This window comes from Micropterus salmoides, unplaced genomic scaffold (genome assembly GCF_014851395.1).
Source record: "Micropterus salmoides isolate LMB-PRFRI ecotype aquatic unplaced genomic scaffold, ASM1485139v1 Ms_hic_scaffold_1, whole genome shotgun sequence".
Classification (NCBI taxonomy): Eukaryota; Metazoa; Chordata; class Actinopteri; order Centrarchiformes; family Centrarchidae; genus Micropterus; species Micropterus salmoides.
Genome location: NW_024040040.1, coordinates 60,790,910 through 60,806,280, shown reverse-complemented (window position 1 = coordinate 60,806,280; position 15,371 = coordinate 60,790,910). Strand labels below are relative to the sequence as shown.

At 40.9% G+C, this 15,371-nt stretch overlaps 1 pseudogene; it reads left to right on the top strand.

Annotated features, from left to right (window-relative positions):
* Nucleotides 1–14,255: 14,255 nt before the first annotated feature.
* The window catches only part of LOC119889559, a 2,132-nt pseudogene continuing 1,016 nt past the window's right edge, over nt 14,256–15,371 (top strand).

The following is a 15,371-nucleotide window of genomic DNA, read 5'->3' as shown; positions in this document are numbered from 1 at the left end:
ACAGAATTTGAAAAAACCCAAAACACACAGCACCCCTGAACCTGGTGAAAACTAACATAAAACAACTATGGTGTGTGCAAGAAAGGTGTCAGTTATATCTAAGCTTAAACCTGGCCCACCCCTTACCTTCACACAGTGAAACACAGTCAAGACACAAAGTCTGGCACAGGTTACAAAACACTACTACAAGCTCTGAGACATGTGTTCCCAAGGCAAGCAACTCAGGTCAGATTGCTGCCTCAAAAGGCAGCCCCAGCAGGTTTTTAAGCAGGTGGTGGTCGTCACTGTCGCCCTTTGATTGGCCCATAGTAGCACACCGCACCAATCGATGGCATGGTCACCGGAAACCCAGGAAGTAGGCGGGAACTTCTCTCCTCATGCAGCCAATCCTCCGCGTGGGCTTGCACAGCCTGCTCAGCATACCACATAGCCTACTTAAAAGCCCAGGCAAATACAGGTGGGGGTGGTGGCAGCTGTAATATTTACACATTTGTGGATCTATTTTTTCACACAAAACAGTTTTTGCACATTTGCGGATCATTTCCTGTCAATTTGCAGGTCACGTTATATTTGTGACTTCCTTTTACGCATTTGTGGAATTTTGTCCACTCTGTAGCATCCCCGGCTGAATGATGGTCTACGCTTTTACTGATGGTTCACAATGGCTTTATTCAGGGGTAAATAGGACGATACTGTAGCTCCATAAACCTGAATACACCTTGAAAGTAGCTACGAAAGATAAAAATAAAAGCATATATTATCCTTTTATATTCCAATCATGAAATATCACCTTTTTTAACCTGTTAGCTTAGTGACAACCTCTGATAAGAGTGCTATAAGTAAGCATAATAAACTTCTTAATTAATTTTTAATAAAAGTACACTGCTCAAAAAAATAAAGGGAAAATCAATCACAGTCAATCACACTCCTGTGAAATCAAACTGTCCACTTAGGAAGCAACACTGATTGACAATCAACTTCACATGCTGTTGTGTAAATGGAAAAGACAACAGGTGGAAATTATAGGCAATTAGCAAGACACCCCCGATAAAGGAGTGGTTCTGCAGGTGGTGACCACAGACCACTTCTCAGTTCCTATGCTTCCTGGCTGATGTTTTGGTCACTTTTGAATGCTGGCGGTGCTTTCACTCTAGTGGTAGCATGAGACGGAGTCTACAACCCACACAAGTGGCTCAGGTAGTGCAGCTCATCCAGGATGGCACATCAATGCGAGCTGTGGCAAGAAGGTTTGCTGTGTCTGTCAGCGTAGTGTCCAGAGCATGGAGGTGCTACCAGGAGACAGGCCAGTACATCAGGAGACGTGGAGGAGGCCGTAGGAGGGCAACAACCCAGCAGCAGGACCGCTACCTCCGCCTTTGTGCAAGGAGGAGCAGGAGGAGCACTGCCAGAGCCCCACAAATGTGCATGTGTCTGCTCAAACGGGCAGAAACAGACTCCATGAGGGTGGTATGAGGGCCCGACGTCCACAGGTGGGGGTTGTGCTTACAGCCCAACACCGTGCAGGACGTTTGGCATTTGTCAGAGAACACCAAGATTGGCAAATTCGCCACTGGCGCCCTGTGCTCTTCACAGATGAAAGCAGGTTCACACTGAGCACATGTGACAGACGTGACAGAGTCTGGAGACGCCGTGGAGAACGTTCTGCTGCCTGCAACATCCTCCAGCATGACCGGTTTGGCGGTGGGTCAGTGATGGTGTGGGGTGGCATTTCTTTGGGGGGCCGCACAGCCCTCCATGTGCTCGCCAGAGGTAGCCTGACTGCCATTAGGTACCAAGATGAGATCCTCAGACCCCTTGTGAGACCAAATGCTGGTGCGGTTGGCCCTGGGTTCCTCCTAATGCGAGACAATGCTAGACCTCATGTGGCTGGAGTGTGTCAGCAGTTCCTGCAAGAGGAAGGCATTGATGCTATGGACTGGCCCGTCCGTTCCCCAGACCTGAATCCAACTGAGCACATCTGGGACATCATGTTTCGCTCCATCCACCAACGCCACGTTGCACCACAGACTGTTCAGGAGTTGGCGGATGCTTTAGTCCAGGTCTGGGAGGAGATCCCTCAGGAGACCATCCGCCACCTCATCAGGAGCAGGCCCAGGCGTTGTAGGGAGGTCATACAGGCACGTGGAGGCCACACACACTACTGAGCCTCATTGTTTTAAGGACATTACATCAAAGTTATTAAGTAATTTTTGTGTGATTTTGTTGTCAGCACATTCAACTATGTAAAGAAGGAGTATTTAATGAGATTATTTCATTCATTCAGATCTAGGATGTGTTATTTTAGTGTTCCCTTTATTTTTTTGAGCAGTGTATTTTATGTCACATATGCAGCTTTAACCTTATTTAACCATAGTTTGCAGTTACTGTAAAACAGACATATGCTGCGTTTCTTTACACTGTACTACCAAGCAAACTCTACCGGGATAATTGCCCTTTAAGACCAATAGAACTACCTTCATTGAGGTAAAATAGCATACAATAGCATATCTTGCTAGCTTAAACACAATAGCATAAAACTCTGATGAAATGATGAAAAGGCACCACCATGTGACTGAACATTAAACAGCACATGAAACGAAATTATAACAAACCTTGTACCCTTTTCAGCTGGGTGCTAAACAAACAAAAAAGATTGATTGTTGACCGTTTTCTCTTTTCCGGCAAGACGCCTTCAAAATAAAAGCCCTGACATTAAAATTTAAAATAATGTGCCAAATAATGACCTAACTTCAGAAGATACCATATGATATGAATTAGCATATAAAACAACCAGTATTTCAAAGATGCTGAGATTAATAAAGGTCATTTACACACTCCGTACCACAGAGATCTGTAAACAGAGATATGTACGTGAGAGCAGTTTATTAGCTACACCAGCAGGTGGCGGTAGCGACATTGCCTCTCATGAGTTGTAAGAATATCCATTGCAGTACCGTGGGTCATCTGTAGGAGACAACAACTTCTGCTTCTGCTGGAACACTGGACTTTCCTCAGTCTAAATTTTGCTGTACATAGTTTACTATTGAATACTTTATCACTGTATGCAATGTCGCTACCGCCACCTGCTGGTGTAGCTAATAAACTGCTCTCACATGGACAGATCTCTGTTTACAGATCTCTGTGGTACAGAGTGGACAAAATTCCACAAATGCGTAAAAAGGAAGTCACAAATGTAACGTGACCTGCAAATTGACAGGAAATGATCTGCAAATGTGCAAAAACTGCTTTGTGTGTAAAAATAGATATAAATACCATTTTGTATATGAAATTAAAATATGTGTGTGCAGCTTTGGCTCACATCCTGTAACTGGATTGAAAGATACACCATTATGATTTTGTACTGGGTAGATTTACATGTTTAAATTGAAATTTTAGGGTGTTGGTTTGAAGAAACTGTCTTTGTTAGCTGTTCATCAGCTCTTTATTGTGTCATGATGTCAATCAATTGTAAATGATCAAACAATAATGTTTAAGTATTTTTCCATAACAGAAAAATGTATTATCTTTGAAATTTAACTGTGAGGATTTTCAAAGTAAATTTTACATTCCATAAAAATGAACGCCTGTGTTTGAATTTCAAACTCTGCCTTGTCCACTTACTGAGCAGCAGAGATTGATTCTGTCCTTTTGTTGGACGGCGTAATAATCGTGGTAGCAGCCAGCTTGGCTAAGTTCCTGTTTGTGCCCAGCTGCGCACAGCCGCCACCCACTTTGCCGGCAGCCAGACCTGCGTGTGTGTGACGAGTGACAACATGGCGAGCCACATCTTATGCTCAGGTAAACAATTTATTTTCTTTAAACTTGTGTTGTGGTGGCAGTGACAGTCTGCACCGGGGGTTACGTACTGGAACCTTCAACTTAGAGGGCTCCGCCTACACTCATAGAATGCAAGTTACAGTACGTAACCCCCGTTCTATTTTGTATAGGCTTCGCCCTCTAAGGCTATCGCTATTGGGTTAGATGCGAAGCAGGATGAGTCAACGCCTCACTGGCCCATACTGTACCACCAAGCACAACTCACCTGCCCAGAGCTATAATGGTGGCATTGGTGTCGGCGTGCGCGCGAGCACCGATGGCGTGGCATGGGAGGCCATACGTAAGTCGGGAAACTGGGTGGGGGGGCCTGCAGCCGTACAGACGCAGGTGGGATCACGACAGCAACCGCATCAGCTGCGCACAAGGCAGGGCCACATAAGCAGTGGCCGCCCCCCCACACCGTCCCGTGGGAGAGGGCACACCGCACGCTCACAAGGAGAATCACTCAGCCAAAACACAGTTCTGAGTGAGTCAGAGGGAAAAGGGAGACATCCCGCTTGTAGAAATGGACGAAAGAGCATGGGGACGACCAAGAGGCCGCCGTGCAGATGTCGTCCACTGTCATCCCACCGTGCAATGCCACTGAGGAGGAGACGCCTCTCGTGGAGTGCGTTCTGATGCCAGTCGGGGGAGATTCACCGGCAGACACGTAAGCCTGGGAAATGGCATCGCACAGCCAGTGAGACAGGCACTGCGCTGACAGGGGAAGTCCCTTGGACCACTCCCTGTAGTGCACAAACAGACGCTGCAAACAGCGCACATAACAGGACAGGGTGATGACCTGCGACTGAAAACGTAGTGCTTTTAGGCATGAACACTGGGTTAGGGCGCAGAACAGCCAAGCTGCTGTCGCCCTGAATCTTGAGACATGACGGAGCCACAGAGAGGGCAGCCAGATCGCTGAAACTCTTGGCCGATGTCAGAGCCAGGAGCAAGGCTACCTTAGCTGAAAGGAATCTCAGGTCAACTCAGATCTCTCCAAAGGCCAAAACGGGGCTTGGGTTAAGGCGCGTAAACAGCGGCAAATCCCACACTGGGGCAACAGGCCTGCGCCTCTGGACTGGACTGGGTCCGTCCCTGCTTGATCGTCATTTCTCCTAACCTCGTGCCACCTCATCGCTCTAGCCCCTGAGTAATCTGTTTCCCTGTACTTTGTTTTCCCTGCGTCTAACCCTGTCTGTCTGTCTGTCTTCTCTCCAGGTTCACTCACCTCCGTCCTCTGTAGTGTCAGGTGGGCTCGCCTCCCTGCCCTCTCCCCTCGGACCTCTTCCACGGCGTCCTCCCAGCTCTTCCCCGTGCCTAGCCAGTCAGCCTGCCACCACACTCCTCCACCAACCCTCCCGGGTCAGTTCTCCCGTGCCTCCTTACTTCCTCGGTCCTCAGTGCCTCCCTTGTCTCACTCTCCTCGGTTCCCCGTGCCAGTGTTTCCTCAGCGTCCGCCTCTCCCTCACCTCCACTCCCTCAACCCCTTTTTCCCCTCAATAAAACCTGTTCATCCTGAGCGTTGCTTTTGGGTCCTCTTTGTCCAACCGACCATAACAACTTGACTGTCTGCTTTAGAACAAGGGTGTAGGCTACTTTGCGGTAGTGATGGCAAGTTCGATGCTTTTGACAGACTCCAATCTTCAAATCTTTTGTTGAGTCATTTCGTTCATTTCGTTCATTTGAACTAGGCTGGTTATTGTGGTCACTGCAGCCCTCTAGTGGGCGATTAAAAAACAGCGCCGTTCTCAAACACTGCCTGTCTTGCTTTAATTGACGGTAGTATGAAGTATAATGCACCACTTGATCACTCTCTATCATCATTATATAAACCCCCCTGGGCCCACAACCAAATTCAAACCATGTAAAAACCACAGAAATATTTGTCTACATGCAATCCACTACTCCAGCTAAATCCTTCCCTTTTCAAAAGTATACAACCAGACCTGCCGTATAAAGGCTCATATATAATTACTATCATGATCTCTAAAGTGCTCATTCATACAGCAGCCTAATGTCTCTATCCATGAGTAAAATATTAATATCAGATTTGCGTATATAGAAGTAATAAGCCTGATACACTGTATGAATAAACACACTCTTATTAAAATTCAACCAATTTAATAATAATCTGGATTAAGCCACCAAGTTCTTAAAGAACTCCAGCACAGAGAGAGGAACAGAGAAATAAACACATATAAACGCAGCAGTTTGGCAGGTCTGGACGCAGAATGGGCCACATCAGGTCTGGATTCTGCAGACAGAGAAACAAACATGAGCACATCGCTCTCAAACACGACCAGGTTGTTACCAATCAGGAGCTGTGAAACAACAGCACGGCTCTGTTGATAAATAAAAAGTAAAAGTTATGTTGCGTTCTCTGGCGGACCTGGATTAGCTGTTAGCTGTAACACACCACAGGGCTAACGTTAACGTTTTTAATGTTTTAATAACCGGGTCTGTTTGTTCTGGAGAGGAGACGACCTCGGAGGTAATTCAGGTCTCGGTAGAACCCTGTCAGGGCTCTGAAGTGGAGCGGACAAAGAACTAGCTGTAAACACTAGCGGGACTAAAGTTACAGTACGGCTGTGTTAAAACTATAACGTAGCACAACATCACTGTGCTGTAATAATGTTATGCTTTAATATATGTCACATAATTAACAAAATAGCAGAGGTGGGACCAAGTCATCGTTTTACAAGTCCGAGTCAAGTCTCAAGTCTTAGCACTCAAGTCGACTTCCAAGTCCAGACCGATCATGACTGGCAAGTCCGAGTCAAGTCTCATGTCAAGTACCAAGAAGTCCAAGTCTAGTCCAAGTCTTAAACTTTGAGTTTTGAGTCCTTAACAAGTCATAATGCGCTCTTCACCAAATTTAAAAACCATTTCAAAAGTTTTTATAAGAAAATTTATTGAATGAAGCATTAGCATGTACAGAAAGAAGGTAGAGGTGCAGTTTCACACAACAGATGTTCTATAATTTCATGAATTAAATATTCATGTAGGGCTGCTAATTATTTTGGTCAATATTGAGATCACAATTATTTAAAAGGATTACTCATTGCCTTAGGACAAATTAAACTATTGAACTCCTAAAATGTAATACATTCTTTTTAAAAACTATTATACGCATTGCTCCAAAATCCCATATAGCCCATGAAATAAGAAACAATAACCCAACATTATTAACTTTGCAGCATACCGTACAAAAGATAGCAGCACAGTTTCAGCTTTGGGTGCTCTGTGTGTGTGTGTGTGTGTGTGTGTGTGTGTGTGTGTACACGGAGAGGAGCAGAACAGGTGACAGGTGAACTATTCGAGTTGACGAAGTTAACTTAAGTTGCTGGAGGAAGCCACACGCTCCAGAGGAAGTTAAATTGAATGGGATTCAGTGTATAATAAGCAACAACTGCATGTAAATATTGCTGAAAAAATTTGTTCAGTAGCAGCATGCTAATGCTAATTCAGCAGAAAAGAGCTGTTGAATTTACAGATTTAAAATGTATCTTTTTGTAAATAACAATTCTAAACTGTACAATTTACAGGTTGTACTGTAAACTTATTTACAGTTTTGTTCCGTTAAGAACAACGGGATATTTTCTTTTTTACAGTGCATGATTGAGTGTGTTACTGTAACCAATGCAACCCTGTTACTCATATATTATATTTATATATATTTACATATATATTATCTGAATAAGAAACATTTGTTTTATTTATATAACTGAGTCTGTCCTTGACCTTGAGTGTAACACTTCATTCCATATCTACCATCTATTCCTGAGAAAAAGCTAGAATTAGCTTTGATTTGCAACCCTGTTACCATATAATTTTTATTAAATTAATCTAAAATGATTTTTCTCAGCTCACAAGGGCTTAACCTATTGTCCTTTGAATTGTTTGAATAATTAAATGCATAATGTATTTCAGCAAAAATTTTAGAATAAATACTGAAATTAGTAAAAGAACACTCGTAACAATTTACAAGTTGGGCAAGATATATTTAAAAAGTTGCTTAAATTAATATAAGTAAAGTCTTATCTAAAATTAAATGAGTAATCAATGTAAATGTATATTTCTTTACTTAGTGGTAAAGGATTTATTAAACAAATATTTTACAATATACTTTTAGTGGTTCCTGAGTATTAGAAACAGGGTTGCGTCAAGCATAGCACACAACAAATAAAACATCTAATAAATAGTGCACTTTTGATGCCCGAGCTGGATGAATAAATTTATTTTATGGTATCGAAAGTGTATATGGCGTATCAATGCACTGCTAGTTTAGTTTATTTGCAAAAAAGAAAACATACAATGCAATGTAAGTATAGAAGTATAACATTGCTAAAAAAAAGTTACTTAAGCTAAACAAAAAACAAGCTACTGATTACTGCATTATATTCTGTTATGTATTCACATTTTGAACTGTCACTTGTCACATGAGTGTTGTTTCCTTTCATATAAATAAATCCCTGCGCTCTCTCCAAGTATGTGCCGGTGCTGTGACGTCAGTCTAGCAGCTGCAGCTGGTTGCCTCTAATCAGCTGCAGGTATAATGCCGCGTTCCAGGCAACTTGGAACTCGGAAATTTCCGATCTCCAAATACAAAAACTATCCTGGAAGGCCACTAGAAGTCGGATTTCCTATTTGTGAACTCGGAGAAAAAATATGTACCCCGACTTCAGAGTAGCAGCTGAGTGACGTCACAAAACAATGGCATCTCCGATAGAAGCACACACTGTAAATGGTAAACCATAAACTAAAAGGCAACAAAAAGTATATTTGCATGTATTTAAATTAAAATAATACATATATGATCATATAGTAAAACCTGTTCTGCATGTACATTGATGTAGAAATATGTTGCCTAGCTGGCCAGGGTTGGACTGGGACAAAAAATCAGCCCTGGCATTTTAGGCCCAGGCGGCCCACCAAAATCTTTCGGACACCCCTCACCAATACACTATCCTTGCTTTTAAGATTAGGCGTTTGACAAAACTCTTAGCCCATGAGACTTGACACTGCACAAATAGTGGGACCATGACAACAAGACAATAATATATTTAAATAGGCTTAGTATTTTGGACAAAAATTGTTTTTGACGAAATAGTTGAGGGGGTCTGGGGGTACTCCCCCAGAAGATTGTAAACATTAAACACTTATTTATTTCCTACATTCTGGAGACTTGTATCAACCCTCAAAAACTGCTGCCTTGTTATGCCATTAGTCAAACTGAACCATATAAATCATTGAGCTACATTTTAATTATTAAATATCATAGGCCATATAAATACATTTATTATGATTTTTATAATTACTACTGATAAAAAATGTTTTAAAAAATATTTAAGAGGGGGGTCTGGGGGTCCTCCCCCTGAAAAATCTGGGCTTTAAACACTTAATTTCCTGCATTCTGGTGAATTTTTTGAACCAATTTATTGAGGAAATGTCTGAGGTGACAATTCAAAATAAAAAATATATAGTGTAATATAATGCAGTAAGGCTATCAGGCATTCTGGATTGTTTGTCCTGTAGATCAACCTTTCTCATACAATTTAGTCCCAGCTGAGTCTACATACATGCAGGCATGCCTGAAGTAGCCTAAAGTCGTTGTTAATGTGCATATGGCACCTTTTCACCTCAATGATAAATTAGCTTAATCAATTTTAATAAAGTAAAAAAAGTATTTATTAATTAAATATTGGGGCGTCTGGGGGTCCTCCCCCTGAAGATTCTGAGCATTAAACACTTAATTTCCTGAATTCTGGAGACATTTTCTGCATCAATTTATGGTGGAAATGTCTTTAGTTTTATAAAGGGAAGGACAAAATATAGGTGGCAGATGATAATTCAGAATATAAAAATATAATAGAATGTAATGTAGTAATCAGTAGCTTATTCTTTTTTTTTAGTTTATATCTATAAATCGGTTATTTTCGCGCATTTGGCGAATACTTATTTTTTTGACCCACAACACAAGAAACAGCTCGAGCAGAGGGGGAGGGAGTCGGGGCTGTAAGAGATGTCACTGGGCCAGAACAATGTCAGTATTGGCCTATGCTTTATGGGACGATTGTTGCACATTTTTTTATGTAAATAAATTATTTAACTTGTAGCCTATACTCGAGCGCACTGCTCTTCACCAGAGAAAGAAAACCGAACCTGAAAACACTTGTGATCACACAGAAATATCACCACGATTCCACACAAATGTTCACTTTCAAAGTGCAGCTCACAGCCGCTTTAGAGGGAATGAAGCATCCTGGAGACAATGAAACAGTAGTGTCTCACAGCGAGGGGGACAGAAACGGCAGCACGAGCGCTACCCTGAGCGTCAGGTGTCATGATATTGTCTCACTACTTTGCGGCGACTCTCAACCGTTTGTGATAATACACTGACTAGACACTAACCGACAACACATATGTAAATGTTGGCTATTGATTACAATTTTGCTAGAGACAATTCAGAAGTTGTGGACAAGCCCTGAAGCTGTGAGCATTGCGCTGTCTCTCTCTCTCTCTCCCCTCTCGTGCTTACTCGCAGGCAGGCTGGGAAACGGCGGGGGGTCACGTTACGTGAACTTCATACAAAACGTAGCAATATTATTGCGAGTAGCTTCCGCTCTTACCCTTAGCTCTTATCTGCATGTTAACTGTATCTGTATGCATGTTAACATGGAAAATATTTTTGTTGCTGTTGTTGAGTTACATTCGGGGCTACAGTCAAAACATGACCTGGCGACGCCGTTGCCTCCTCCTCTGCCTGTCAGCGGCCACAGCTCTCCTTTACTCCTTCAAGTGCCTGTGCCTGCTCTGTGCAGGGTACTACAGCTGAGTCATTCTATGAAACGGGTGCCATTTGGGTCCGCAACGTTTGATGAGATGTATAAGTTACAAAAATATCCCAAAGTGTGTTTCCAAAGCTTAAAGCTATTAATTAAATTGTTCTTGTTAGCATGATAGACCTGGTCTTTTATGAAAAGCGCTGAGAGATAATTGTTGTTGTGATTTGGCGCTTTATAAATAAAATTGAATTGAATTGAATTGAATGATATTTAATAAAATACTATTTCTAAAGAATAACATACTATTACTATTTTTTTCAAACCATGATTATTTTCAGGATTATATTTGTGTCCCTGTTTATTCAAGAAAACATTAGTTTTTGTAAATATTTTATTATTTTTGTTCGACGCTCAGTTTGACTTACCACCCCGTCATACTAACTTGTTCTGGCCCAAAAAAATCTTGCTTTAAATGACATCACAAAGAGGAAGTGACATCATTTGAGCTTTTGGTGCTGCCTAGAACAAGGGCAGGCATGTACTGAGATTGATTTACATTGTTTATTTGTTAATTTTTTATGTTAGACAGGGTCTGTCAAGCTCAAACCAACCACCCTGTCATGCAAAATAGATTGGGAAAACTGATTTTTATTCAAATTTTTACACTATTAATGCAAAGAAAATGATATTTCACATTGAATACATGTATGCTAGGTCAGGAATTTAACCACATAGAGAACTGCAGCCATTTTAGAAATTTACCACCTCGTCACAATAAAACTTGGTGGTAAGGGATGTGACCGGGTGGTTCTCCTTCCTGTTGTAATGATTGTTACAATTGATTAAATGGAACCTACATGTGCATCTCAAAATATTAGAATATTAAAATAAAGAATTTATAATACAGAAATGTCAACCTTTTGAAAAGTTCTGAAAAATGTTTTATGCACTCAGTACTTGGTCTGAGGTCCTTTTGCATGAAATACTGCATCAATGCGACATGACATGAAGGCAATCAGCCCATGGCACTGCTGAGGTGTTATAGAAGCCCAGGTAGCTTTGATAGTGGCATGAGTCATTCTATGAAAGGGGTGCCATTTTTTATCCAAATTTTTTCCAAATTCCATTTTCCAAATTTTCATCCAGAGCAAACTTTTTTTTACTTACAATTTATAAAGATATGTTAAACCCCTCAGAAAACATATTTTCCCACCTCATGCACAAAATCCTTTTCTTCCTATCCTTTTTATTGAGACATGGGAGCCATTCTTGTACCACCTCGTCACGGATAATATGTACACCCTTTGAGTAGTAATACAAGAAATACATTTTAAAAATGTACTAGTAAAATGTCCTTTTGTTAGAAACCATCAATATAAAATATGTAATTTAATAATTTTTTATTATTCTTAGATTTTCAATCTTGAAATATGACAACATATCAGTGGCCTCATTGTTCGTACAAAAAATTCTAATTCACTTAAAAATGTCTAATAAAAGTTACATTTATTTGATTAGTCCACAAAACAAGAATTTTATTCAATATTCATTTATGGAAAATTTCACTTCCTTTCAATTATTTTTTAACAATATGACCCTGTGATGGGGTGGTTCATGGGTAACAGGGTGGTACAGACAATCTGTGTCTCTATATGATCGGTTTGCTTTAGCCTTCATCTAAAATTAGAAACTTTTGTTAATTTTTGATATCAATGTAGGTGTGACTTAATGATAGGCATACAAGATCAATATCAATGTGTGTGTATATATATATATATGATCAGAAATAGGTTTCACTAATACAAAAGCCAATAATACATAAACAATGGTTAAAAAAATTATTTGAACTTTTTGAAAACTTTAAAAACTAGGGGAGAGTATACATTAAAATTGGAAATGTAATCTAGAATTTACATAAAAAAACGAAGTTGCTGTTGTTGTGGAAATGCCAAAGTCTGCTGATATTACAGATTTAAAAAATACGAAACTTTGACATATTCTAGATTAATTACACATAAATCTTTATGGAGATGCTGATTTCATTTTCCAGCAGGACGTGGCATCTGCCTACAGGGTCAAAACCATTAGGTTTGCTGACCATGGTATTACTGTGCTTGAATGGCCACACCAACTCGCCTGACCTGAACCCCATATGATGTATTGTCAAGAGGCAGCCCGGTGGCAAACATATTGGTTGTTTTTGGGCATTTGGCGGCCTCCCCACAGCGCCACGCATCTTTTTAAATTCTTCCCTCTAACGGGGTAAAGAAATGTCAGATCGCAACCACAGCCGCAACTGTTCTGACCCGTAATAGTAGCAAAATGGCTAGATATAATTATATAAGACAAACATGCTGCAGCTATTAATGATTCAGCAGTCAGAATAACAGTCTGCATAGTTTGGCACACTGACCTATACGGAGAGGAACAGGTAAATAAAAAAAAAGTCAGACAGGAAGAAAATAAAACCTTGGGGGTCTATTAGGAACAGTGGTGGACAAAGTACTCAGATTACTTAAGTAAAAGTACTAATACCTCACTGTACAAATACTCTGTTACAAGTAAAAGTACTGATTTGAAAAGGTTACTGTACATATGTGTAAATATAATAAGGAAAATGTAGGCTACTCACTGCAGAATGAAAAATGTCCCCTGTGATTGTTCTACTATTATGTATTATATCAGTAGGTTATTACTCATGCATTAATGTGAAAGCAGGATTTTACTGTTGGTATTGGTTAAAGATGAACTATTTTGTATCAAATAACAATTAATGATTTTCACTGTGGATTAGGTAGGCCTACGTTTCTACTCTAGAAAAAATTAAGTTGAAGACTTCTACTTTTAGTGGAGCAATATTTAGAAAATATATCTGTACTTTTATTCAAGTACAGGATTTTTGTTACTGCTGACAATAAACACAAGTGAATAAAATGTCATCAGTTGAAAGCGGAACGAAAAGCTACCGCACTTCTGCTGTCGGAACTTAATAATGTGACATCCGGCGGAAGTAAACAATACAAGCTCCAGCGTTTGCAGCGTCTTTTTATTTTGACTTTCGCTAGAATGAGTTATTGTAGTCGTAACTCCGCTAATTATTTCATTTGTAATTAATCAACAATGTCTTCAGTTGGGAGTTTGAGAGAGTTTGTCAACGAGCGACTAACTGCTGCTGCTGAAGAAATATTCAGAGTTTTTAAAAACACTATCGTCGAGTACGAGAAAGAGATCGATCGTCAGCGCAGACTGCTGGATATCGCTTGGAAACCCGAAGTAAAGTTACACAGGATAGGTGAGGAAAGATTCATTATATAAGTAACTCAAAACAAAGGAAATAGACTGATATAAAATTAAAAGTGTTTTAAATACAATATACTTGGACTCCTTTTCCCGCGTCTCTGCATTTATTTCTTTCCCATCACAGTAGTAAGGTTAGCCTGTTCCTTTTTCTCTCTGTCCCTCCAGAGCTCCCACAGCAACATGTCTGTAAGGAGGAGGAGGTTCTGGCTGACCAGCAGCTCTGGATTCAGGAGAGGATCCCCGGTCTGGACCAGGAGGACCCACAGCCTCCACAGGTTAAAGAGGAACAGGAGGAACTCTGTACAGTCAGAGGGAGAGCAGCTTGTAGTGAAGCAGGAGACTGACACCTTTATGTTGACTCCTACTTATGAGGAAAGTGACCACAGTGAAGCAGAACTGAAAAGTGACCACCAGTCCTCTCTCACAACTGTCATGTATCTGAGAGCCAAGATCAGAAAGGAGGCAAGTATGAAGACTCAGGATCAACTAGAGATGCAGAGCCAAAACAAAAGAATCAAGATCACAACAGCAGAACCCCCAGAAACAATGTACACAAGTCTACCATGTCAGAGGTTCATCATGATCCTCACACAGGTAAAAGTCTTTCACATGTGACACATGTGGAAAAGATTTTCAGTCCAAGTCAGATTTTCAGAAACACCTGAGAATTCACACAGGTGAGAAGCAATTTTCTTGCAAAACATGTTTAAAAGACTTCAAAACTAGCAGTGCATTGATACGCCATATAAGAACCCACACAGGTGAGAAACCATATTCTTGCGAAACATGTGGGAAAGACTTCAGAACCAGCGATCACTTGCAACACCATACAAGAACCCACACAGGTGAGAAGCCGTATTCTTGCAATACATGCAGAAAATCTTTTAGCCAAAGGAGTAACATGATAGCCCATGTGAGAACCCACACAGGTGAGAAGCCGTATTCTTGTGAATATGTGGTAAAGACTTCAGAACCAGCGAACACTTGCATGTTCATAAAAGGTCCCACACAGGTGAGAAGCCATACCTTTGCAAAATCTGTGGGAAAAGATTCCGTGACACTAAAATTTATAAGTCATACGAGAACCCCACGGTGAAAAGCCGTATTCTTGCAAAACATGTAGAAAATCTTTTAGCCAAAGGAGTAACATGATAGCTCATGTGAGAACCCACACAGGCGAAAAGCCGTATTCTTGTGAAACATGTGGGAAAGCCTTCAGAATCAGCAATCACTTGCAACTTCATATAAGAACCCACACAGGAGAGAAGCCGTATGCTTGTGAAACATGTGGGAAAGCCTTCAGAACCAGCAATCACTTGCAACTCATATAAGAACCCACACAGGTGAGAAGCCGTATGCTTGTGAACATGTGGAAAGCTTTCAGAACCAGCATCAGTTGCAACTCCATGTAAGAACCCACACAGGTGAGAAACCATATTCTTGTGAAAAATGTGGGAAGGCTTTCAG